The sequence below is a fragment of the Chionomys nivalis genome, chromosome X, assembly GCF_950005125.1.
Source record: "Chionomys nivalis chromosome X, mChiNiv1.1, whole genome shotgun sequence".
Classification (NCBI taxonomy): Eukaryota; Metazoa; Chordata; class Mammalia; order Rodentia; family Cricetidae; genus Chionomys; species Chionomys nivalis.
In genome coordinates this window covers 44,258,250-44,282,666 of record NC_080112.1, presented here as the reverse complement: position 1 = coordinate 44,282,666, position 24,417 = coordinate 44,258,250, and the positions used below count along the sequence as shown (strand labels likewise).

General features: G+C 40.7%; 1 long non-coding RNA gene across 2 annotated transcripts in view; it reads left to right on the top strand.

The window, feature by feature from the left end:
* The first annotated feature begins 1,273 nt into the window (after positions 1-1,273).
* Positions 1,274-24,417, top strand: part of LOC130868300 (uncharacterized) — a 41,456-nt gene continuing 18,312 nt past the window's right edge. Inside the window, exons 1-2 of one of the 2 annotated variants that reach the window (XR_009056513.1) lie at positions 1,274-1,440; positions 9,443-9,528. This is a non-coding gene — a long non-coding RNA (uncharacterized LOC130868300). The remainder of the gene's footprint in view (positions 1,441-9,442; positions 9,529-24,417) is intronic. The other variant, XR_009056514.1, reaches the window with a different exon arrangement.

The following is a 24,417-nucleotide window of genomic DNA, read 5'->3' as shown; positions in this document are numbered from 1 at the left end:
ACAGCATTCTTTCTTCATTTCTTCTAACTCATCCATCATATTTCTGTTTTCCTTCAGTCTTGTTTATGATTGCAAATGTTATGAACTGTAGAGTCACGCATATTAAATAGGGTCTTGGACTAGGTCTTGCACACTGGTGCAAGCTCACACTGAGGAGGTGGAAGTGCAGACATGTTGGTGCAAGCCCACACTGAGGAAGGGGAAGTGCAGACACACTGGTGCAAGCCCACACTGAGGAGGGGGAAGCAGGAGGACCAGCAGTTCCATTCAAGCTTGTTGTTTGTTACAACAAAGTCAGTCTGAGATGCATTAGACCCCCACCCTTTTCTCTCCCTCACTCAAAAAATAAAACAAACAAAACAAAAACCTAACCAGCCAACCAAGCAAACAAAAAACCCCCAAAATACAACAACAAAAAAAACCCATAAAAGGTTTCTCTTGCTTACCTGTGTGTAAAGGTTTCTGTTTCAGAGATTATGTGGGGGAGAAATTAAAACAATTTTTACCCTCACAGCTACTCTGGGAACAAGAAAATGAGGAGATGTGTAAATGACTTCTGCAAATGTCACATGTTATTCCGGTGTCTTTAAAGACAGAATGCCTTTTTTTTTTTTTTTTTTTTTTTTTTTTGTTCACTGCCATCTTCTGTTGTTCCGGGCACAACCACCTTCCTAGTACAAGCTGTGCCGCTGGCACTTAGCCTGTTCCCAAGTAAACAAACTCATGACACATAAATGATGCATTTCAATAGCTCTTTCGGCGTGTTCTCGCCCATGGTAGGATGTGGGCTGCCTCCTTAGCAGACTAATGCTTTCAAGACCCTGAGGGTATAAACACCGTGGGTAGTTTCCCACATTGCTTGGTGATTCTCTTTTATGTTTTCAGTTAGAAAGCAACACGGAGCCGAGCACAATTATTTTTTATTTTGTGTTTATCACGCAAGGGGTCCTTTTGGTAAAATAACTTCCAATTGGATGGGGCGAGGGTACAGAATGAATCTTTTCATTTCTCCAGAGTCTTATGTGCACAAATGACAAAATAACACCTCATAAACTCCAGCAAGTGAGCAATCATTTTGCTGGGCAATTCGAGCTTCCCAGCCTCCTTCGTTTTGCGTAGGGGAAAGGCTCAGCACAAGCATTCGTCGCTGCATTTTCAGTGACCTGGGCTCTTTCTAATGTCCTTGGGGACCGAGTGCCCAGCATGACCGAGAAGGAGACTTCCCTGGGAGAGATGCTTATTTTATTTGAAGAAGTGGGGGAAGAAGGAAGGTTGTGCCTTGGTGCTGGAGAGATGCTTGAATTATAGGTACCCCTCCACCACCACCAAAAAAAGAAAAGCGGTTTCCTTGGCAACAAGAGATAAGAGAAAGTGCTTGTAAAATTCCAGCACCAGCTCATTTTGAAGAATGCAACGAAGCAGATGGTTCGGATCATTCAGGTATTACAGTTCTCTGTTAAGGAGTGTAGATAGAAGGAGCATAAATATTGAAGGGCTTTGGGTCTGTACTTGGCAATACCACACGCTGAGAACTCTTTCAGAGGAAAGCTTTCTAAATATTCATACTCTTCATCAGCAATCCAAACAGCGTCTGAAGATCAAGTCCCTTAACATTTGAAAAGGAGACAGGCAGAGGGGAAAAAAATCAGTGTGACTGGGAAATGCAAGCTAAAAGACAGTACTGTCAAAACTTACCTAGACAGCAGAGTTCACAGTCTCCAACCTATGGGTTGTCACTAAGAAAGCTCTACCATACTTGATTATTTTATATGGCCATTTTGCTTAGGAGAAAGTGGTTTTGCTTACCGAGGCTTGTCAGCACAGTTGCCAGCAAGATGTTTTTGCCTTGCTTAATTAAGTTCTATTCATGTTGAAAATACAGGTCTTCATTTTACAATGGAAGTCTTTTCAGATATGTGTGTTTAAGTATGTGAGAAGGCAGGGTATCTCTTGAGTCTCAGGTTCAAATTGCCGAAGAGGAGAATATCTACTGATTGGCCTGCCATAGTATACTAGTTTTATGGGCTAGTTTTATGTCAGCTTAACATAAACCAGAGAGAGTCACTGGAAAGAGAGATTCAGTTGAGAAAATGTTTCTGTAACAGTTGCCAATAGTCAAGTCTGTAGTGCATTTTCTTGATTAATGATTGATGTGGGTGTGTCCAGCTTACTGTGGGCAGTCTCACCCCTGGGCTGATGCCCCCCTCCAGTGCTATAAAAAGCAGGTAGAGCATTGTGATAGGCTCCTCATGGCTTCTGTTTCAGTTCCTGCCTCCAGGCTCTTGGCCTTTTTGCTTCCTGTGTTCACTACCTCCAGCAGTGAACTATGATGTGGAAGTGTAAAACAAATAAACCCTTTCCTCTCCAAGTTGGTTTTGGTCATGGTGTTTTATAAGAGCAATTTTCACCCTAACTAGGACCTGTGGGAAGACTTGTCTTATGAATTGTATGTTAGTAAAACTGATTTTCAGTTTGTATTTATGATGAATGAAAGTTTCGATTTCTGCCATAGCTTTTGGTGACAACAATATATTATATACCTAGACACATAAAATAATTCATGGATAAAGTATTTTAAATTAACATTATAACGAGAAGAGACTTAAGAATTTAAAAAATGCTATTTGGAAACATTTTGTGTGTTTTCTTTCTTCTTTCCTTTCTTCCTTTTTTCTACCCTTCATTACTTCCCTTCTTTTCTCCCCCATCCTTCCTTCCACTTTTTCTTTACCTTCTTTCATTTTTTTTGAGACAGTGTTGCACTATGTAGCTCAGGATCCTCATGATCTAATCTCCATTAGTGCTAGGATGACAGACATTCACTACTATATCTGTCTGAAATGAAACATCTATCATCTCTCTATATCTATCTATCTATCTATCTATCTATCTATCTATCTATCTATCTATCTATCTTTATCTAAGATAAAGGTAAGGTATCTCCTAGATTGCAGATATCTTTATCTAAGATCTTTCGGTTTCTTTATGTCATGCATTTGATTATGCATTTTATTTATGGACTTATGCATTGTTTGTATGTATGCATATATGTGTGTATGTATGTGTATGTATATATGTATGTATATTGTATGAGTGCAAGGTGCCTACTGAAATCAGAACAGGCATCAGTTTTTCTGGAACTGGAGTTATGGACTATTATGAGCCATCATCTGGATACTGGGAACAGAACCCAGGTCCTGTAGAAGTGCTCTTAACCACTGAGGCATCACTCCAGTTCCAGATTAGTTTTATACTCACTAAAATAATATACACAATCATGTTTGAAATTTTATTCCAGAAATATGACATAAGAAAAATAACATCATCCAATCTATCTAACAAAACAGATCAACCAACTTAACTGGCAGGATGGCTGAATGCCAGCCCCCGGTGCAGTTTTTATTGTTTTTGGCTTAAGCTTATCAGCATTTACTGAACATAAGGTAGAATTTGCTGAGATTTTACTGTGTCTCAAATAGTTTCCAGACAATGATCAAGGATGACTGACAAATATAATTTAATTTCCCCTCCTTAAGAAGCAACTCAAGTGTATACTGATATCGAGGTAAAAATGGGTCAGTTTTCTACCTTATGAGAGTCATGAAGTTCATTATATTTTGGCTTTCCATAAATGTATGCCTTCTAGTCAACCCTAGGCTTATGCTCATGGGAGGTGGTTGCCTTTGAGTCCCCAAATAGGGTACAATCTGTTGTTCACTTCTAATCAATCACACTTGTTTATTTGGAAGATGATTAAAGAGTTAGGGAATAGGAGAGGAAAATTCCCCAGATGGTAAAGTTTTTCCGTCTATAATCATGAAAGTATATAGAAGTTCCAACTTTATTTTTTTTTATTTGGACTTTGGGCAGAAGCAAGCCTAACTTAGTGCAATACTAAGTAGCTACAACACATAATTGAAGGTACCTGGGTTGAATGCATTTTTAAATGAATCACCAGTGCATGTTTGCCTTTTTGACTATGAATAAATGCATTAAAATACAATTTATATTTTTGACATAAAGGGACATTCTTAAATTGGATCTGATGTGAGATTCATGTTTAGGCTGAAACTTAAATTTAGGATGGATATAACCCCAACACACTGTCATTACCAGTTGAGACTATAAGTATAAACGGATTGGCAAAATTTTGATTTTCTTTTTTTTTAAATTTATTTATTTATTAAAGATTTCTGCCTCCCCCTCGCCACCGCCTCCCATTTCCCTCCCCCTCCCCCAATCAAGTCCCACTCCCTCATCAGCCCGAAGAGCAATCAGGGTTCTCTGTCCTGTGGGAAGTCCAAGGACCCCCCACCTCCATCCAGGTCTATTAAGGTGAGTATCCAAACTGCCTAGGCTCCCACCAAGCCAGTATGTGCAGTAGGATCCAAAACCCATTGCCATTGTTCTTGAGTTCTCAGTAGTCCTCATTGTCCGCTATGTTCAGCGAGTCCGGTTTTATCCCATGCTTTTTCAGACCCGGGCCAGCTGGCCTTGGTGAGTTCCCAATAGAATATCCCCATTGTCTCAGTGTGTGGGTGCACCCTCGCGGTCCTGAAGGTCATTTAGGTTGGGAAGACAACTCAGTTGATAAAGGGTTTGTCCTGAAAACACAAGGACATACATTTAGGTCCCTAGCACTCACATAAAATCTTGGCACATCTGTTCAGAATAGGAATGGGATATTTCAGGGTAGGACAAAGAAAAGTAGATCCCTAGAACTCACTATCCTAGCTCAGTCAGTGAGCTCTAGGTTCTGTAAGAGACTCTGAAAAAATAAGATGAAGAGTCATTGAGGAAGACAAGTTCCAAACTATGGTCTCTACAAGCACACATATGCAGGTACCTTGCAACATACACCCACAAGAACACACACAGAGTGTTCATTGACATGGAGGAATCTATGAAACCGGCTTTCCAATGAACATGAGTTTTCTTATGTTTAGAGGTATGTCCTTGCCTATGGCATTACAAAGATTTTTCAATGGTAGCATCTGGAACTGTAAGATGTTAGCACCCACATATCAATTAAAATAATTAATGTCCCTCTTGTTGAAAGGAATCTTCTGGAAGTTACTGGGAAAGATCCAAGGGCATGCAAAGCTATGTGTCCTCGTTTTTCTGTATCTTTCAATTTGCACATTTTTATTATTTTTTTTAAATTGAGTTTTATATTTTTCTCTGCTCCCTTCTCTTCCTCCTTCCTCCCCTTCTACCCTTTCCCATGATACACACGTTCCTACTTTACTCAGGAAATCTTGTCTTTTTCTACGTTCTGTAATGGTAAAAATTAAAAGGTGCTGCCATTTCCCTAGTCGTGCATGCAGGCCATGAGGGGCAGTGAGTCCCAGTCAGGGAGTCCCCAAGTGGTCTGTGAGTCATGAGGGTCAGTGGGCCCTAGGCAGGGAGCTGCAATGTGGGTGAAGACTGAGATGGATAGACACACCATGCACAGTAAGGTTGGATATTTATTTAGTGGGTTATGCCTTTTTTGTCTTGTTGACCATGTCCTTTGCTTTACAGAAGCTTTTCAGTTTCAGGAGGTCCCATTTATTAATTGTTGCTCTCAGTGTCTGTGCTACTGGTGTTATATTTAAGAAGTGGTCTCCTGTGCCATTGCATTCAAGTGTATTTCCCACTTTCTCTTCTATGAAGTTCAGTGTAGTTGGTTTTATGTTGAGGTTTTTAATCCATTTGGACCTGAGTTTTATGTATGGTGATAGATATGGATCTATTTTCATTCTTCTACATGTTGATATCCAATTATGCCAGCACCACTTGTTAAATATGCTTTCTTTTTTCTATTTTCTATTTTTTTCTTTGTTGTCAAAAATCAAGTGTTCAAAGGTGTGTGGACTACTATCTGGGTCTTTGATTCAGTTCCATTAGTCCTCCTGTCTGTTTTTATGCCAATACCAGGCTGTTTTCAGTACTGTAGCTCTGTAGTAGAATTTGAAATCAGGGATTGTGATGTCTCCAGAAGTTCCTTTATTGTACAGGATTGTTTTGATTATTCTGGGCTTTTTGCTTTTTTATATGAAGTTCACTATTGTTCTTTCAAGGAGCCCCAAGGATCAGCCATTCTACCCCTCCTCTAGTTCTGAAGTGCAGGAAAATGCCACCATGTACATGAGTGCCACGGATCTGAACTCAGGCCTTTATGCTTGCAAGGCAAGCAATTTAGTCACCAACCTCTGATCTTTTGTCTCTTCCCAGTGGTTCTGCCTTTGACTGGGGGAATGAATCTCTGAACCCATCCTGTCATTGTGTTTCATTTATTAGTTGTAATAATCTTTAAAGACTCACCTCTTATTGTTGCCAGGTAGTTAAAAAAAAACAGAAAAAGCAGGATGAAAACTTGGCTCTTTTACTTTGTTTACCTGCTTTTTTTTTTTTTTTTTTTTTTTGGTTTTTTTCGAGACAGGGTTTCTCTGTAGCTTTGGTGCCCGTCCCGGAACTAGCTCTTGTAGACCAGGCTGGCCTTGAACTCCCAGAGATCCACCTGCCTCTGCCTCCCGAGTGCTGGGATTAAAGGCGTGCGCCAGCACCTGCTTTTGGTCTGGAATTCAACTCAATTCTAACTCCACCATGTATCAGCAGTGATATCATATGTGCGTGTAGATGCACATGTCTGTGATTACGTGAAACCCAGTAATGAGTAAAAAGAATCCATGTTTTCCAGATTTCAAGATGATTCTCAAAAAAAGGAACTAAAGAAACTATGACAATTAGTCATGAACTTCTGGTTTTATACACACAAGACTTATCTAGTGCTGTTTATATGGTTGACAGCCAGTTTTTCCTGTGTGTGGTCACTGGAAACCTCTTTATATTGGTTCGTCAGTCCTTTCCACACACAAATTCCTTGATGGCTTGATAAATGCGTGCTGTGACAAGATCTTAGAGGCCATCTTGTACATTTTATGCTCCATGTTCGACACTGGCCATTTTTTCACTTGGCATCCTTCCCTGAGAAATCAGGTCTCATGAACATAGTCTTTGATGCCAAGGGTTGTCATTGCTGCTGGGTAGTCTTTGTCTCTAAGACATCATGGGTGGAGGGGGAGCTGAAGTTTCTTTTAAAGATTTATTTATTTTCCTGTTGTGTGGTATTTGCCTGGGTGTATGTATAGGATCCAGGGTCTCCATGTATCCCTGGGAGACCTTGAATTCTTGATCCTCTTGTCTTAACCACTCAGGTGCTGAGTTTTCAGGGACTTCTTTCCACTATTCACAGCTTATTTCCTTATTTAAATATATATGCATTTCTCTTCTGATCTATTTATGTTTTTACATTTGAAAAATTAAAATTCTATGGGCCACAGAGAATGCTCAGTTGTTCAGAGCATCAATTGCTCTTCTGGAGGACCTGGACTTGGTTCCCAGCACCCATGTGGCAGCTCACAACTATCTGTAACTCCAGTTCCTGGGGATCCAGCACAGGTTTCTGGCCATCTTGAGTACCAGGCATGTATGTGACACATAGACATATAACAGGCAAAGCACTCATATGTATAAAATAAAATAGAAAAATGTTAAACTCCTGAAATTTATTTTTCTACTTATGGTTAGTATATTGCTTTGTATTTTTCTAGTTTATTCTTTACTTTTGAAATTACCTTTTCTTATTTTAATGCATTTTGTCATAAGATTTCTGAGTTTTTTAGTATCTGAGTTGTGCTCTATTTCCATGATACATGCCATTGATGCCCTTTTGTTCTGTTTGACATGAAAATGCAATTTTCAAGTGTGTAATAAGAATACATTTTCTGGAATACTTTTTCTTGTCCATGGGGTGTTACTCTGCTTTATTCTGCCTATTTGTGTAATACATTCGAATCACATCATCTTATTGTTCATTTTACATAAAATTATTTTTTTCTGAGCTTTAAGAAAAAGCTGTGCTCCAAATGGCATGTTAATGACATAAATTGTTCTGCTTGGTTATTTCTGTGTAGAGTTAACAAGATTATGATTTTACTGGGCTGCCTCATCTTTGTTTTTCTTCTTGCTGTCCTAGTCAACTGGGACTCTTCTTGCTTTATGAGGACTCTGTCCTGAAGGAAACCTTACTGGGTCTGTTCCAGGAGTTTGTGGAATGAAATTCTTTTAGTCTTGCTTTTGTATCTAATAACTTCTTTATGTTTATGTAACTGAAATTATGCATAACATAAAACCATATGTATATACACTGTTTTTATGCTCACAAGCCTTTGTTAATATTATTTATAAGTTAGGCATACTAAGAGACTATTGAAAATTACTAGTAATAATGTAGGACATTTAGGGTACTGGAGAGATGTGGAAGCATGGAGACCTGAACCAGTATTCATATAAAAGCTGTGCATAGCTGTGTGCTGAGATAACCTGAGTACTGGGTGTTGGTGGGATTACCACAGAGATAAGGATAGCCAAGGGTCACTGGCCACTGGCTTAATGCTCCTGTCCCCCATAGTCAAGCTCCAAGTTCTCTGAGAGACTTGGCCTCAAGGTAATCAGGTGAAGAGTAATAGAAGAAGATCCTTGAATTTCTGCTTGGCCCTTTGTACATGAGTGCATGTAAACACACATGTGTGCAAACATACATGTACCATACACACAACAAATAACTGGTATTACAATTAAAGTATCATATGGCATCATGCTCCTTTCTCTCCATGTTTCCTGTTGTTGTGATGTGAAATTGTGCCATGCCTACTTCCGTGACAGACAAGGCAAGGGTGGTAACTGAGTTCTCATGGATCACCATGGTTGTAATTTTTTGCAGTGTGAGGTAAAATAGTAAAACTGGCATGAACTTCTCTTTCCTTTTTCACAGTTGAGTTTCATGGTCCAAATCTGTGATTTAGGGTTCATTTGTTTCTGAGTTGGCCAGAGTTCCTGATTATGGTGGTTAACCTTGGTTGTCAACTTGACTGGATCTGGAATCAAGTATAAGACATGCTTCTGGATGGACAGTGAAGGTGTTTCCTTGAAGGGATAACAGAGGAGAAAAATCTTCCCTTACAGTTGGCAATTTTTTTTTTTTTTTTTTTGTGGAGGTGGTGGTGTGTATGTGTGTCGATAGAAGAACATTCAAGGGAAAAACTGTTGTTACTTTTAAAAGATTAATTTTTATGTGTATGAATGATTTTCTTGCATGTATATCTGTGTACCATGTGCCTTCTTGGAGCTTTAAGAGGCCAGAAAAGGGTGTCTCAATTCCTTGGAACTGGAGCTACTAATTAATGGTTATGAGCTGCCATATGATTTCTGGGAACAAATCTGGGTCCTCTGCAAGGGCAACAAGTGCCCTTAGCTGCTGAACTATCTCTCTAGCTGCAAAAGCTGTTACTTTTTAAGTCTACCTTCTCTCGCTTCTGGAAGACATATATGCTTTATTTTTGCTGCTGATGGTGCTGTTCTTTATTGTCATTGAACCTTAGCTTCCTTTGTTTTTCAGCATGGACCAAGACCAAGAGTCTCTTCCAGTCCTTCAGTACCAAACTGGAACTGATAAGACATCTAGATTTGTGGACTGAGCAATCAGTAAGTTTGTAGCACCTTCAGCATATTTGAATTTCCTATCAAAATGGTGTAAGCCAGTATAGTAAATCCCCATGTAATATGTGTTCATTCTATCAGTCCTGTTACTCAAGAGACCCCTGACCAAAACTGTAGCGAGCTGCGTGAAGCCACACCTGATGGCAATGTAGAGAGCTGTGTGGAGTCACACCTGATGGTGCTGGCTCCCACCCTCCGCGATCCCGAAAGCGAGTGCTCTCTGTGATAATCAACTCCTATGGCTAAAGCCTGACATATGCTATTATCACGCAATGATTGTCAGCTGCTTGCATATGCGTGGACCTATGAGCAATGCCCACCTGGCAATCTGGGGTTGGCGGCCCAGGCCTACTTAAGGGCTGGGAGAGGTTTTGCCCGGAGAGAGAGGGAGAGAAAGAGAAGGGAAAAGATTGCTGTGAATAAAGTCCTGAAATAAACTGCTTAGCAAGAAGAGCTCCGGTGTTGCGCGTCTTCCTTGCTGGATGAAGGGGCCGTGACACAAAACACTAATGCTTTCTTTGTCTTCCTCTTGCCCAGACCCCAGTCTGGAAAGCCCTTGTAGTTAGGGAGTCTCTACATCTATGATATTACTTGATTTTGATGGGAACAGGCTGTGTTGAATCTCAGTTTTACTAAATCATTCTTTTGTTCATGTACATTCAGATTTATGGGCTTTAACAGTTACACAGTACTGTGACTTTATCTTCCTTGAAATACCAATGGCAATCGCAAAAGACAGGACAAAATAAGTTCAAACCTTATCTTTGGGCATGAATTGCAACACATTTTTATCATTTGGTACAATGAAACCCTGATCATAGTTGATTGTACTATCCAGGGAAACAGAGCTAATCTGGGTACTCATCTTGGAGATTGTGTTTGAGAGGAGAATGCACTGATGGGGAAGGTAGGGCTTCAAGGCATCTGTAAATACTACAGGTAAAGAAAGCAACAGTCCCTGTCTTAGTTACTTTTCTATTGCTGTGATAAGACACCATGAAAAAGTTTATTGGGGGCTAACAGTTTCAGAAGATTGGAGTCCATGACAGTCATTGTGGGGAGTATGGCAGCAGGTGACAAGGCATGACACTGAAGTAGTAGCTGAAAACTCACATCTTGATCTGCAAGCATGAGTCTTGAACAATAAGGATGAGATGTGTAACTGGCAATGAAATGATCTTTTGAAATCTCAAAGTTCACCTCCAGGGACACACTACCTCCTAATCCTTCCCCAACTGTACCACCAACTGGGGACCAAGTACTTAATATGAGACTATGTGGCCATTCTCATTCAAGCCATTACAACCAGCTTCTGTTGGCCAATCACAGATGCCACTTACCTGAGTACCATTTATGCTGAACAGTGAGTGTTCTGGGAGTCTAAGATTAAGAGGATGGCTAACTTGTACCTACCTTCTTTGTGCTCCATCTGAGCAATGAGCAGAACTTGGAGAGGAAAAGATTTGTTAATAATAGGTAACACAAAGACCAAATTAGACATCCCCCACCCATAAAAAGAGCTACAACTAAGGAAGTTAATGAAACCTCAAAATCCGTTTCCAGTGATGCGCCTCCTCCAACAAGGCCACACCTCCCAATTCTTCCCAAACAGTACCCCCAACTGGAGACCAAATACTTAAACATATTAGCCTATGGGGCCATTCTCATTCAAACCATTAAAGCCAGCTTCTGTTGGCTAGTCACAGATACCACTTACCCGAAGTTAATGAAGTTCTTGTGGGTGATTTACTGCATTATTGACGTTTCTCTTACCATCACAGTAGAGTGAAGATGAAAGGACTTGTGGCCCACAATGCATCCCTTTTTATTTCTAGAAAGTCCATAATGATGCAGAATAAAGGAACCAAATACTACAGTCTATAAAGTTGCTGTGACAAATGTTTTACCCTCTAATTATCAGTACCGACTTGTTAGTATAGAAAAATAGATAAGCTTCTATATGTGCCTGAACTTTTGGGAGTCTTTGTATTTTGGGAAGGGGTTGTGTGACGCAGGACAGTCTGGCAGCATAAGGATTACACATAGCATTGATAATCCCCAGGCAGCACTTCTGGTATGTTTTTATGCAGAGAGATGCAGGGAACTTAAGAGTTGGTTTGATGTCTTGGTGTGGTCACTCAGTATTAACCTTCTTACCTATGTACAAAAAATGCATGTTACACCCCAAGCCCTGAAAATTTATTGGCAGTAGAAGCATGCTCACTTGGGAAAGTTTTCAAATTTCCAGGTATTCTTATATTGACTTAAGAGTTAGTGACTAACTACTGGCATCTTTCCATCTTTGTTCATATTTGTCAATGTGTATAAAAACAGGAAGATGTAGCCCAGGGGCAGAGGAGAGACAAGGGAAGGGAATGAGAACTGATTTGATTGATGATATCAAGGGGGATGCCCTGCTTGGCAGACTCATTTTTATGGCTGGTGTACGTGCTGTGTAGCACGCCTCATCCAAAGACAGCTTTGTTGAGGGAGTAAGATTCTGTCCTCGTTATCTAATTAGGCACATCACACACCATCTGTTTCTGTTCAGCAGGTTGCACTGAAAATTCAGCCAGTAGATGGGGAGGGCCCCAGGAGACTGCCTCTCCCTGCTGAATTATTGACCACTGATAGATTCTGGGAGAGGGGGAGTCATTGCTTTAGTTGTCTATCACCCATAAGCCCAATATGTTCCAGTGAATAAGTCCAAACTCATGGGCAAACAGATGACCTCGGTTAAATTCAGTGGGTCACAAAACAAAACCCCACAAATCTGGGAAGTAGTTATTTAGGAAAGAGGGAGGGAAGCAATACAGGGTGAGAGGGACATAAACAAAGCTGGGGAGAAGAATAATCATAATGTATTATATACATGTGTTAAATTGGCAAAGAACAGAACAATAGGAAAAAACAGGGTCAATATAGTTTTTCTGAAAGAGTAATGCTTTTGGTCTGGTAAACTTGGCAGCATTTATAGAACTAGCTAACTATAATGCGATAAAATGAATCAATAAAGTGAGAACCATCCAGTGGCATACACACCGCTTTCTCTTTTTCCTTGCATGTTTACTTGTAATCTTGTCAAACCAGAAAAAAAGGCAGATGTGGGTTCCAGTCATATTTAACCACAGAGGAAGACTTCATGTGACATGATAAGGTACAGAACATTGTCAGGAAGAACAGATATTTTCTAACAGCTTTGGATCTTCATATGTAGTGTGTGTGTGTGTGTGTGTATGTAGTGTGTAGTGTGTGTCTGTTCTGTGCAAATTGCTTAAGAGTCAAGTATCAAACACTGGAAGCTTTAGTCCACTGAAGTAATGTGAAGGTGTTCTTAGGAACCTGAAGGTTGTGGTCCCCCAAGGTAGTGAGAAGGATTTAATATATGGGAAAAATCAAGAAGAGCATGAGATTAGAAATGTATGTGTTTTCACTCTTATGAAAGAACAGCATCAAGGTTTCTTTCTTTTTTTAAAAAAGGAACTATTTTAAATGAATTTTTTATTGAGCTTATGTTCAGGTACTATATTATATTCTTAAAAAAATTTTTGTTTGTTTTGTTTTGTTTGTTTTTTGACACCAGGGTTTTTCTGTGTAGCCCTTGCTGTCCTGGAACTCACTGTGTAAATCAAGCTGGCCTAAAACTCAGAGATCTGTCTGCTTCTGCCTACCGAGTGCTGAAATTAAAGGTGTACACCACCACTGCCTGACTTTTAAAAATTATTTTACTTTTATATTTTAAATGTGTGTATGTGTAATGTGAATTAGTGCATGCATATTTGGATGTGTGTGGGTCACATACATGTGTGTGGGTATGTATGCATGGATGTATGAGTTCATACAGAGGTTCAAAATGGACAGTGAGCATCTTTGTCTATTGCTTTCCCCTGTAATTGTTGAAATAGAGCTCTTACTGAACCTGGAGGTGTCCAATTCTAGCTATTCTAGGTAGTCAACTTGTCAGGAGTATTTCCTGCCTTTTCCTCCTCAGTGCTCAGATTGCAGGCTGCAACCATAACCGCCCTGCTTTTTCAGTCTGTTGTGAAGATCTGAACTTGACACCTCTTGCTTGTGTAGCAAGTGTTTCATGTCCTGAGCCATCGCCTTAGCTCCACTGTGTGCTTGGCTATTTACTCATGTGTTCCTTTACAGCCAGCCTGAAATATGCAGTTCTAGAAATATTTCAAGAAGGACAACATCATGAATAATGTTTGAGTGTAGAGAGTTTATGAGACTTCCAAAGTAAGGAAGATAGAGCCCAGAATTCAGGTGACGCATCATCCTGTCATCAGAAACAACATACCTCTGTTCTTGAAGTTCACCTTTCACAAGAGGCCTAATAGCTTGTATCCATCACTAAGTACAACTGCTCAGTTTTCCATGAATGGTGTGAAGTTCTAGGAGTGCTATCACATGTAGAGCTGATGGAACTCTCTCTGCAGTAACTCTCTCTCTCTCTCTCTCTCTCTCTCTCTCTCTCTCTCTCTCTGTAAGCATGAGTGACAGGGAAATATTTTATGATGGAGAGAGGGGGAGAGAGAGAGATCATTTCACTTGCTTTCTATTGAAACCCACTGTCAAATCCTAAGTCTTTAAAAATAGCGTAGGACTAACATGTATTCCTTTCCCACACTTGGAGACATTACAGAAAAGTCACTTTAAAAAGGGGAATGCGGAGTATATATTAACTTGAGAGCCATTTTTCCATCATCTACCTCTGGGACTATCATCTAAAATTGAGCTTAAGCTACATGACATAGTGGAAGACCATCCTTCTTTGGAGTCAGGGCATGCATTGATCTGGAAGCTTTTTATAAGTGCAGTTTTATTTTCCACTTCCCCCTACCTAGGATGCCTCGTCCTTGTGTCTGCTATGGAACTTTCCATAAAGCTCCCCGTACAAATCTCTGAGTGGATTTTCAAAGTCGAAGCTGACTTTCAGGAGATAATGATGGAGTGGGCTTCATCTTGGCTCCGCCTGCTGCTGTTAGTCATGCTGCTTTCTGTCCTCTTTTCATCTTCGTTGAAGCTTTGAAGCAGCCGTCTTTGATTTCTATGCACTGTTCTGAGTCACTGTTTGATTCCTTGGAAGAGGCAAAAAGGCTCATACGCTCGTTACTCTGTGATTGTTTTTCTTTTTGCTTGGCAACTTTCCGTGCACTTGCGGTGATGCTAGCCTCTCCCACATGTGGGCCAAGCTTTGAAAGTAGTGGGAACCCCAGGTATGAGGGGGCTTTTATCTGACAGCACCGTATCTCCTTCTTTGTTTCTCTGTTTGCATGTTCCTGCATCTTGTTCTTTGTCTCCCTATGTCTGTCTATCTCTTTATCTTTTCTCCCCTCATTCTTACTTCCCCCACCTCTGTTTCCTTATCCCCTCTTTTGTGTGTGTCATATGTGTCTGTTCATGTGAGTATATATGTATATATTATGTATATATGTACCTCTCTCTCTCTCTCTCTCTCTCTCTCTCTCTCTCTCTCTCTCTCTGTGTGTGTGTGTGTGTAGGCCAGAGGCTGGCGTCAGATACTCTCCTCAATTACTCTCCAACTTAATTTTGAGCTAGGGTCTCTCACTGAACCTGGAGTTCATCATTTTTTTTTCTTTCTTTTTTTTTTTTTTTTGGTTTTTTTGAGACAGGGTTTCTCTGTGGTTTTGGAGCCTGTCCTGGAACTAGCTCTTGTAGACCAGGCTGGCCTCGAACTCACAGAGATCCGCCTGCCTCTGCCTCCCGAGTGCTGGGATTAAAGGCGTGCGCCACCACCGCCCGGCAGAGTTCATCATTGTTATGGCTACCCAGTGAACTCTAGGGATCCGATGTTTCTGATCCCCAAACTGGGATTATAGACACACACTGCTGTGTCCAGTTTTCATGTGACTGTTGAGGGCCTGACCTCCAATCCCCCAGCTTCCACAGCAGGCACTTTGCCGACAGACATTTCCCCAGTCACAGTTTCCTCATTTTTATTTTGTTAAAGATCTAGGCCAGGGATATGGCCCAGTGGGTGAAGGCATTTGCTTCCAGGCCAGTGATATGAGCCTGGGCATACAGTGGGAGAGAACTGTTTACCATAAGTCCTCCTCTGATGCTGTGCCCTGTGTTGTTTGGGTCCTGGAACTATGACTAGGAGCAGTGAGGGGATGGAGAAAGAACAGACACACAGACACGGGAAAGGTGGGGTTAGGTGTGTATTGGTGTGCTCATTCCTATGGAATGGCACTACTACTACTGGCAACCTGGAACCTCAGTGTGTTTATTAGGTACAGCAGAGGGGTATGGATTAGCTAGTTTTAGTGGGCAGGCTCTGTAGGTCAGCAGTCTCAGGCTGTAAACATCCAGAAGAGGGAAGCTATAGTTGCCAGTTTTTGTAATACTGGCCACTTGCTTGCTTGCAATTGGAACCCCAAGGAAAGCTTGGTTATTTCTCTGAACTTGACCCCTATAGGGAATGGCTTTGCTGGTATTCCATGTGTCTGAGGCCTTGGAATCGTTGACATGGCTGTCTCATGTCAATGGTACACATTCACTCAAGAGTTCACTCACTCAGGGCTTCCTCAGTGCTCTATACTCTGACTTCAACATGTGTAACATTTGCATGTGCACACATACATCTGTACATACGCATTTGCATAAATAAAAAATGTAGTAAAATTCCATTTTGGACCCTTTGGAAAACCAGACACAATCCAAGCACTGAGATGGGGGAGGGGATATGGGCTTCCACCCATAATCAGGAAGCCATCTGTAATCAGTATTTTCTGACAAAGGATGAATCAGTTTTCTCCAGTGAAATCTCACTGGGTGTATTAACCACACCTCAGGGTAGGCCTCGTGCCCAACATTAAATGGCCAGTGCAAAATGAACTTATGGTATTTTTGTAGACTTTTTGTCTCATTTTGCTTTGTTTGGGCATTTTTTTGCTTATTTACTTGGATTTTTTGTTTTTGTGAGATGCGTGTGTATGTGTTTTGTTGTTGTTTAGTTTTTGTTTATTTTAAAGACAGAGCAAGACAAAGAGAATATAAAGTTGGGTGAGTAAGAAAGTAGGGAGGTTCTGGTAGGATAAACACATGATCAAATATATTGAGTAAAAATTTTGTTTTTAATGAAAACAGTTAAAAATTCTTTCTAGCTGTAAAACGAACCAGTAAAGACCCCAGGGGCTGGGGAGATGCTCAGCAGATGAAGCTCTCAACATACAAACATAGGGACTGGAGTTCAGATCCCTAGAACTCACACCAAAAAGCTGAGTTGCTATAGTGGTCACCAGCAATCCCAGCACTCAGGAGACAGAGTCAGGGTATCCCTGCGGCAAGCTAGCTAGTTAGCTGTCCAGCAAGTTCTGGGCTCGATTAAGAGATATTACATCTGTAAGGAAAATGGAGGTTGATTGAAGAAGACTCCTAACATCAACTTTTGGGCCTTTGCATGTATTTGAACCTGTGTATGTGTACCTGTACACTCATGTACATCCACACACATGTAAACAGTGATAGACACACTCATATACACCACTTACACACAGACACACCACAAACAATGAAGGCCTCAGTAAAAGGCTATAGTTTTGAGTTTGCTGTGGGCAAGTGCTGTTTGTGTCTGGCACAGCTCAGTAAGGTGCCAATAGGTTTGGGAAATGTGTTGAAATGATTGAGATGTGTGAAAAAGTCAATCAAACATTTATCTGGATGTTATTTAATGAAGAAATGAGTCAGACAAAATGACACTTGTAGCTGAGACCTCATTCACACATTTCTTCAGTGTTAAGTCTTTTATTTTTCCTTTTGGGTTCTTTTTGAGACCAGGTCTTGCAGTGAGCTGTGGCTGGCTGGATACTTCCTGTAGCCCTACTTGACCTCACACTTACAGCACTTCTCCTGTCTCAGCTTCCTGAGGGCTGGGGTTACATGCATGTACCACCACTAAGTTAACTTCAATACTAATTCTTAGTTTAAAATTTATTTATTATGTGTGTGTGTGTGTGTGTGTGTGTGCATGCATGCACACTTGTGAGCACACATTCTAGTGCTTTCCAGTAGTGTGTATGTCAGATGAAAACTTGTGAGAGTTGGTGCTCTCTTTCCAACATGTGAGTCCTAAGTTTCAAACTCAGGTCATCAAACTTGGTGGCAATCACCTTTACCTATTAAACCGAATTGCCAGCCTCAATGATAACTTTTTTTTTTTGAGACAGGGTTTCTCTGTAGCTTTGGAGCCTGTCCTGAAACTGGCTCTTGTAGATCAGACTGGCCTCAAACTCACAGAGATCTGCCTGCCTCTGCCTCCCGAGTGCTGGGATTAAAGGCGTGCGCCACCATTGCTCGGCTCAATGAAAACTCTTAACTGGTGGTCTTCATTGGCTATTTTATACAGTATTGTGTACAAACTCAAGCTTTGCCAAAATCCCATGCCCCCAGAAGCTTTTAGGAATGTATTTTTGGGAGTTGATGTCTTTAAAATTTTGTCTTAGTTTACAAAAACACCGTGAGAAAACTATAAATTACATTTTCCTACATTATTAATGCTTGAGAACTCATAAGGCAACTGACCATGGTGATCAATTGTTTTAGGAACAGGGTATATCTGAGTGGGAAGGAGTGAAGAAAAGTGTTTAGTTCAGCCAGTTCTGCCTCTCATGTTTTATATTTTGCACACATAACTGCTTCATTCTGTGTCTTTCATGGGGTACTGGGATCTTCAGCTTGTCTAGAGCTATGATAGGGGATACAAGATAATGTACACTTAGCCCTTAGTGTTCACAGGGCTTAGTTTCCTTGCCCCATAGATGCTCAAATGCCTTTCCTTTGTTTATTTTTAATAAAATTTATTTATTTATTTATTTTATTTCTTGGCTATAGTTTTCCCTCCCTCCTTTCCCTAACTCCCTCCAAGTATCCCCTCTTTCCCTACCCCCAACCACTCCTCCTCCATTTCTGTTTTAAAAAAGGGCTTGGTCTGTAGTGAGGAGGCCGTGTAGCGGGAGTGTGTGGTAAAGCAGAACCACACACACACATGAATCAAGGATCAAGGAGTGAGTGAGGGGAACCAAGGTCCCACCACCTACAAAGGCACACCTATAATGACCCAAAGACCTTCAGTAAGAGCTCTCCCTCCACAAAGTTCTACTGTCCCTCAACATACCACTCTGGACACAAAACTTTTACTACATGGGTTTTAGAGGTAGACCCCAACATCTAAATTGCAGCAAGTTTTACTGATCTTCCTGAAAGCACTCCAGCAGAATGGAAACTAGATGTGAGTTCTTGGAAAGTGCATTATTCTGATTGTCCTATTACTTCTCCAAGTTCATGGCTCTGGGAATGTCCTTCCCAACCAGAACGTGTTTCCTGTGGCTTCAGAAAAGCCCAGCAGATTACACACCAAACCAAACAGCATACCTTTCTCTTCCACTCTACCCCTTCTTTTACATTTTTAGTTTTTTTCTCTCATATGCACATATGTCTTCAAGGGAAGCTGGGAAATGTAGTTTATTTATGTTGCAAGATATAAGAGGAAGCAGCCAGGCAGCAGCAATGGTAGATACTCACCTGAGTAAAATGGTCCAGCAGTTAGCAGGTACTTACTGTAGTGTGTGGATGTGGTTTAACATGTCTCACAAAGTTTCTCGTGTCAGTAATCTGATTCTCAGTGTTTCAAGGCTGGGAGGTAGTGTTACCTTTAAGAAATAGTGCATAATGGGAGGACGTTATGTTATGGGTGTATATGTACTCCAAGAGGATTATGGGATTCCTAGCTTCCTTAGCTTCCTACTTTGACACATGATGCCTTTTATCTGCTTACATTCCTTCCAAGTGATGTGGGCCCTTCTAGAATCAGTCCCGTTGCTAATTAGACTTCCCTCCAAAACTATGAACTAAATGAACAGCTTTTCCTTGTAAACCTGCTTCATGAATATCATTATAGTAATGAACAACAAATACATAATGCACCGTGGAGCCAGAGTATCTCATTAATGTTAGTTATAGCATGAAAGAGAGAAAGTTAGGATGGATACCCAGAGGTGTGATTTCTGCTTTCCCACAGGCAGAGTGGAGACTGTTACTGTCATACAGGGAAAGTGAAAGCTGAGTGAAAGCTTTCTTCTTGGTACCCAGGACACTTTCAATATCTTTACATGGTACCCATCATCCTCTCTCTATCCATCACCCTCTTCACATGCTCCATCATTAGGAAGAGGTCCAGGGACTAAGGCAAGGCCATTGTGTAGAATCTCCAAGGAGCGGGTAAGGATTTAAAAGGCTTGGGCTCAAATGGTTTTACTCCTGAGGGTGGATTTGAGGCTGACAGCAGGAAACATGTCCCCTACCAGCCTTCAGATGCTGGTGTGTTTCCCACTCAGAGAGAATGCAGTCCTGAGATTATGAAAACTTCTTTCCTTTTGCTTTTAATTGAGCAAACTATATTTAATGCATGTTTAATATGAAGCTTTTAATATGAAGCACAAGCTGTGAATGAATTACCCTTAACCTTTCAAACTCTCTAAAATAGTAACTATTTGCAGAGCCACCCACATGTGGTTCAATGCACTAAGAATTTTCTCCAAGCTCTACTCCCAGCGTGATTTCTTCCTGTATACTTTTGCCCATGCCTGGGCCATTTCCAATCTTTCTACTCTCTGGTCCTTTTGTGATGATTCTGGGGCAGAGCATCAGCATTTTGAAGCAGGCTTGTTGTAAGTCTGAGGTTGCCTACACTGCTAACCAAGCCATGGGGCGCACTGGCACTGATCCATTTCAAATTTTATATCCCTTACTTTAATAACAACCATACTTTAAATATGCAGAGCTTTTATTTTATCTCTGCTTCTTATGCTTGCTCAAGGTTTCTTGACACTAGGCACCTTGATCGTTTGTCTTTGGGTTATGTATGTGCTCATGTGTGTGCACATGTGAACACATGCATCTTGGTTGTTGTTTCTCAGAAGCGGTCCATCTTGTGGTTTGTTTTGGTTTTGAAACATGGTTTCTCACTCTCCTGGCATTTACCACATGGGCTAGACTAACTGGACAGTGAGCCCCAGAGATCTGTCTGTCTCTGCCATCCCTATCCTGGGTTTACAAATTTATGTTATCATACCTTCCTTTTTATGTGGTCTTTGGGATTTGAACTCAGGTCCTTGTGTATTCATGGCAAGCACGTTACCTACTGAACCACCTACCTAGTCCTGGTTACTTAGTTTTTATACTTGAAAATAGTAAATAATCCTAGGGTGTACTGGATAGTTGATGTCAAATTGACACAAGCTAAAGTTATTTGAAAGGAGAGGAGGGAACCTATAATGTCCTTCAATGATGAACTGTGATATGAAAGCATAAACCAAATAAACCCTTTCCTCCCCAACTTGCTTTTAGTCATGGTGTTACATCACAGATATAGTAACCCCAATTAAGACGCAGGGCAAGAATCTTGTGACTGATCAAAGGACAGGGAGTGACATCCGCAAGTGAATTCCCTGGTGATGTTTCACATGCTACAGCAGAAAAGAGATGGGTTTCTGCATTAGTTACTTTTCTATTGCTGTGACAAAATGCCATGACCAAATACAACTTAAGGAAGCAAGTGTTGATTTGGTTTACAGTTCCAGAAGGCTAGAGTTCATCAAAAAAAGGAAGGCATGGCATGACAGCAGAGGTAGGAAGCTTGCTGATCTGATTTTATCTGTACACAGGAAGTAGAAAGTGAACAGGAAGTAGAGTGACTCTGTAAAGCCTCAAATTCCACTCTCAGTGATGTACTTTTTAAGCAAGTCTTCACCATCTTATGGTTCCATAACCTTCTTAAACAGTACCACCAACATGGGACTAAGAGTTCAAATACTTAAGCATCTGGGGCATACTTCTCATTCAAACCACCACGGTTTACTTAGGGAAATGCAGCTATGCTGTTGTTCAATACAGACTGCTAATGTCTTGGCAAGAAACTCTTTTGCTTTCCTCTTATTTCTAGTTTTTCACTAATGACATTGCCAGTTTTTTTTTTTTTTTAAACTGGAAACACTGGGTACAGTGCTTGCTGTGCAAGTAGGAAGATTTGAGTTTCGATACCCAGGATGCATATGCATGAAAACTGGACATGGCAGCAGCTGCTTGTAGCACTAGTATTCAGTGGATGGAAGAGAGGAACATAGGAAGATCCCAGGGGATTGATAGCCATCTAATCTAACCAAAATGGTGATTGAGCTCTGGGTTCAGCGCAAGGCCATGTCAAAAAACAAGGTGGAGAAGGATAAGGGAAGCCACCCAGAATCAACTTCTAAGCTACACACATGCATACATGGGCACATGTGTCCTCACATACACATTTGTTTACAACAACACATACATATACACATAGATCATAGCAAGATATTTAGATGATGGATATAGATAGATAATAGGTAAAAGAGTAGATGATAGATATATAGACGATGATGGGTAGATAATATTTAAAAGTTATATAAACATATTAACAGATAGATGACAGATAACAGATGATAGAGGAGCGGAGAAATAAGAGAAATGAAAGAGAGATTGCCAAGCAGACTTAAGTTCCAAGCCACCTTGCTCCTGCAGATGCTGCTGAGCCACCGAGAAAGCCCTCCATCTTTCTTCCCATCTGCTTACAGTTTATCCATCAGTCAGGCCCTGGATTGATAAGCTGCACAGAAGTATACTGTGCCAACTTGGGAATAAAATTGTTTCAGCACTTCTTTTAATTTACATAATATCACAAAACAAATTCCCACTGCTTGCTGCTCTACAGCTGTGATGTTATATCTTGTCATTTCAAGTTCTTCATAATCTAACTCACCTTAACATATTCTTGTATACAGTTGGCCTCTTCCCCCAAGACAGTGCTTCTGCCTTAGTTTGAATTTGGAATGTCCTTTGGGGCGGTTAGTCTTGATTGTCAAATTCACAAGTTCTAGAAACACCTAGGAGGCAAGCCTCTGGTCATACCTGTAGGGAAGTTTCTAGATTGGGATAGTTAAGATTAGAAAACCTGTCCTCAATGTGGCTACACTACCCCATAAGCTTGGGTCCTGGACTACATAACGAGGACAGTTAAGACACTGCTAATCCCAATGGAGATGTTGTGATGCTCGGTTGAGATGATTTCTTTGAGCATGGAGCTTAGATGTGTCAAAGAACTCCAACCAACTAAGGAAGTATTACCATACTAGCATGTTAATCTAGTAGTGGTTCAAATTAGCCGGAAGGGGAAACATGTCTCAGAAACAAAGGCTAGAGCCATAGTAGCAGCCATAGTAATACTGACAAAACACATCCTCCAACTTCCAGTTCCCACAAGATGAGGACCCCATACCATGGAGTGAAAGCCGAGCACAGTCATAAATTTGCATGTTATTTGCCCACAAGTGAAAGATTATTTCCATAAAACTGGGTATTGTATATATTAATGCTCTTGTATGAGCAGGTGCACATGATATACATGTAGGTGTGGAGGCCAGAGATCAGCCTTAGGTGTCATTCCTCAGGATGACATCTGTTGGGGCCTGAACCCCAACATAAACTAACTCTCTGCACCAGCGTAAAGGTGTAGGAATAATTGAGACACAGTTCACACAGCAATATCGGAAGGGAATCTCAGGGTTCGGGTTCATTCAAATCCTGAAGATCACCCGTGTTTGTTTTCCAAACATCTTTTATCTCCCAAGGTAAACTGAGGGGGAAGTTCATTAGCATTCTGTTTCCAGGGTAGCAGGACTAAAGTCTTGTCATCTTGTCCACAGCTCTGTCACTAGCTTGAAGTTGGCATTCTCTGGTGATCTACATAATTACAAAGAAAGGAACAGCATATCCTGAGCTCCTGAGACAGCCAGTTTGAAGATGCTTTTAGCACCTCTGTTGCTATTGTGACTTGAGAGGCTGGCTGCTGGTACAATGCAGAATATGTGGCCTATATAATATTGCCCCACAGACATCCACTGGTTGTTTGAATAGAGCCTATCCTTTGGGATGGGGCTTACTAATTTTGCTAGTCTAGTTGACCAGTGTGCCCCAGGAATCCTGCTGTCTCTGTCTCCTCAGGGCTAACATTACAAGTATGTGTCACTATGCTCTGCTTTCTTTTTAAAAATTATTCATTTTATTTTTGATATTAAATATAATTACATTTTATGCTTCTTCTTCTCCCTCCAAACACTGCCATATATCATTCCTTGATCTCTTTCACATTCACGGCCTCTTTATCCATTGCTGTTACATGCACATACGTGTCTGTATATATTCTTAAATATAAAATACTTAGATTTACAGTATTAGTTGTCTACATGTTTTTAGGATGGATCATTTAGTATTGGATAACCAATTGGTGTGCTCTTCCTTGGGGGAAGACTACTTCTTTCATTCTCAGCATTCTTTATTTGCTTAAAGTTCTTTGTGCAGGGTTGAGGCCTCACTGGTTTTCTCCAGTCCACTCTGGCATATCTATTGATGTCATCATTGTTTGGGTTACATTTGGATAGTCCATTTGATCAGACTTTATGTGTGTAGTTCCTGACATTATGAAGAAACATAGCCTCACAGCAAACTCCCTGATCCTCTAGCTTTTAGGATTTTTCTGTCTCCTCTTCCACAATGTTCTGTGATCCTTAGGTGCAGGAATTGTTTTGTAAATGTATATAATGGGTCTGGGATCAAAAAGTCTGCATTTTAATTGGTTGTAGTTTTCTGTAGTGGTCTCAATCTGTTACAAAGATAGGTTTCCTGGATGAGGGGTGAATACTAGACTTATCTGTTGATATAAGGACACATGTACATAGATTGTTTTGGGGATTATGTTGTTTATTAAATTAGAAGATGTAGATTCTTCTTCAATAACCATTAGTTCACTAGCATGGAGTAGGTATT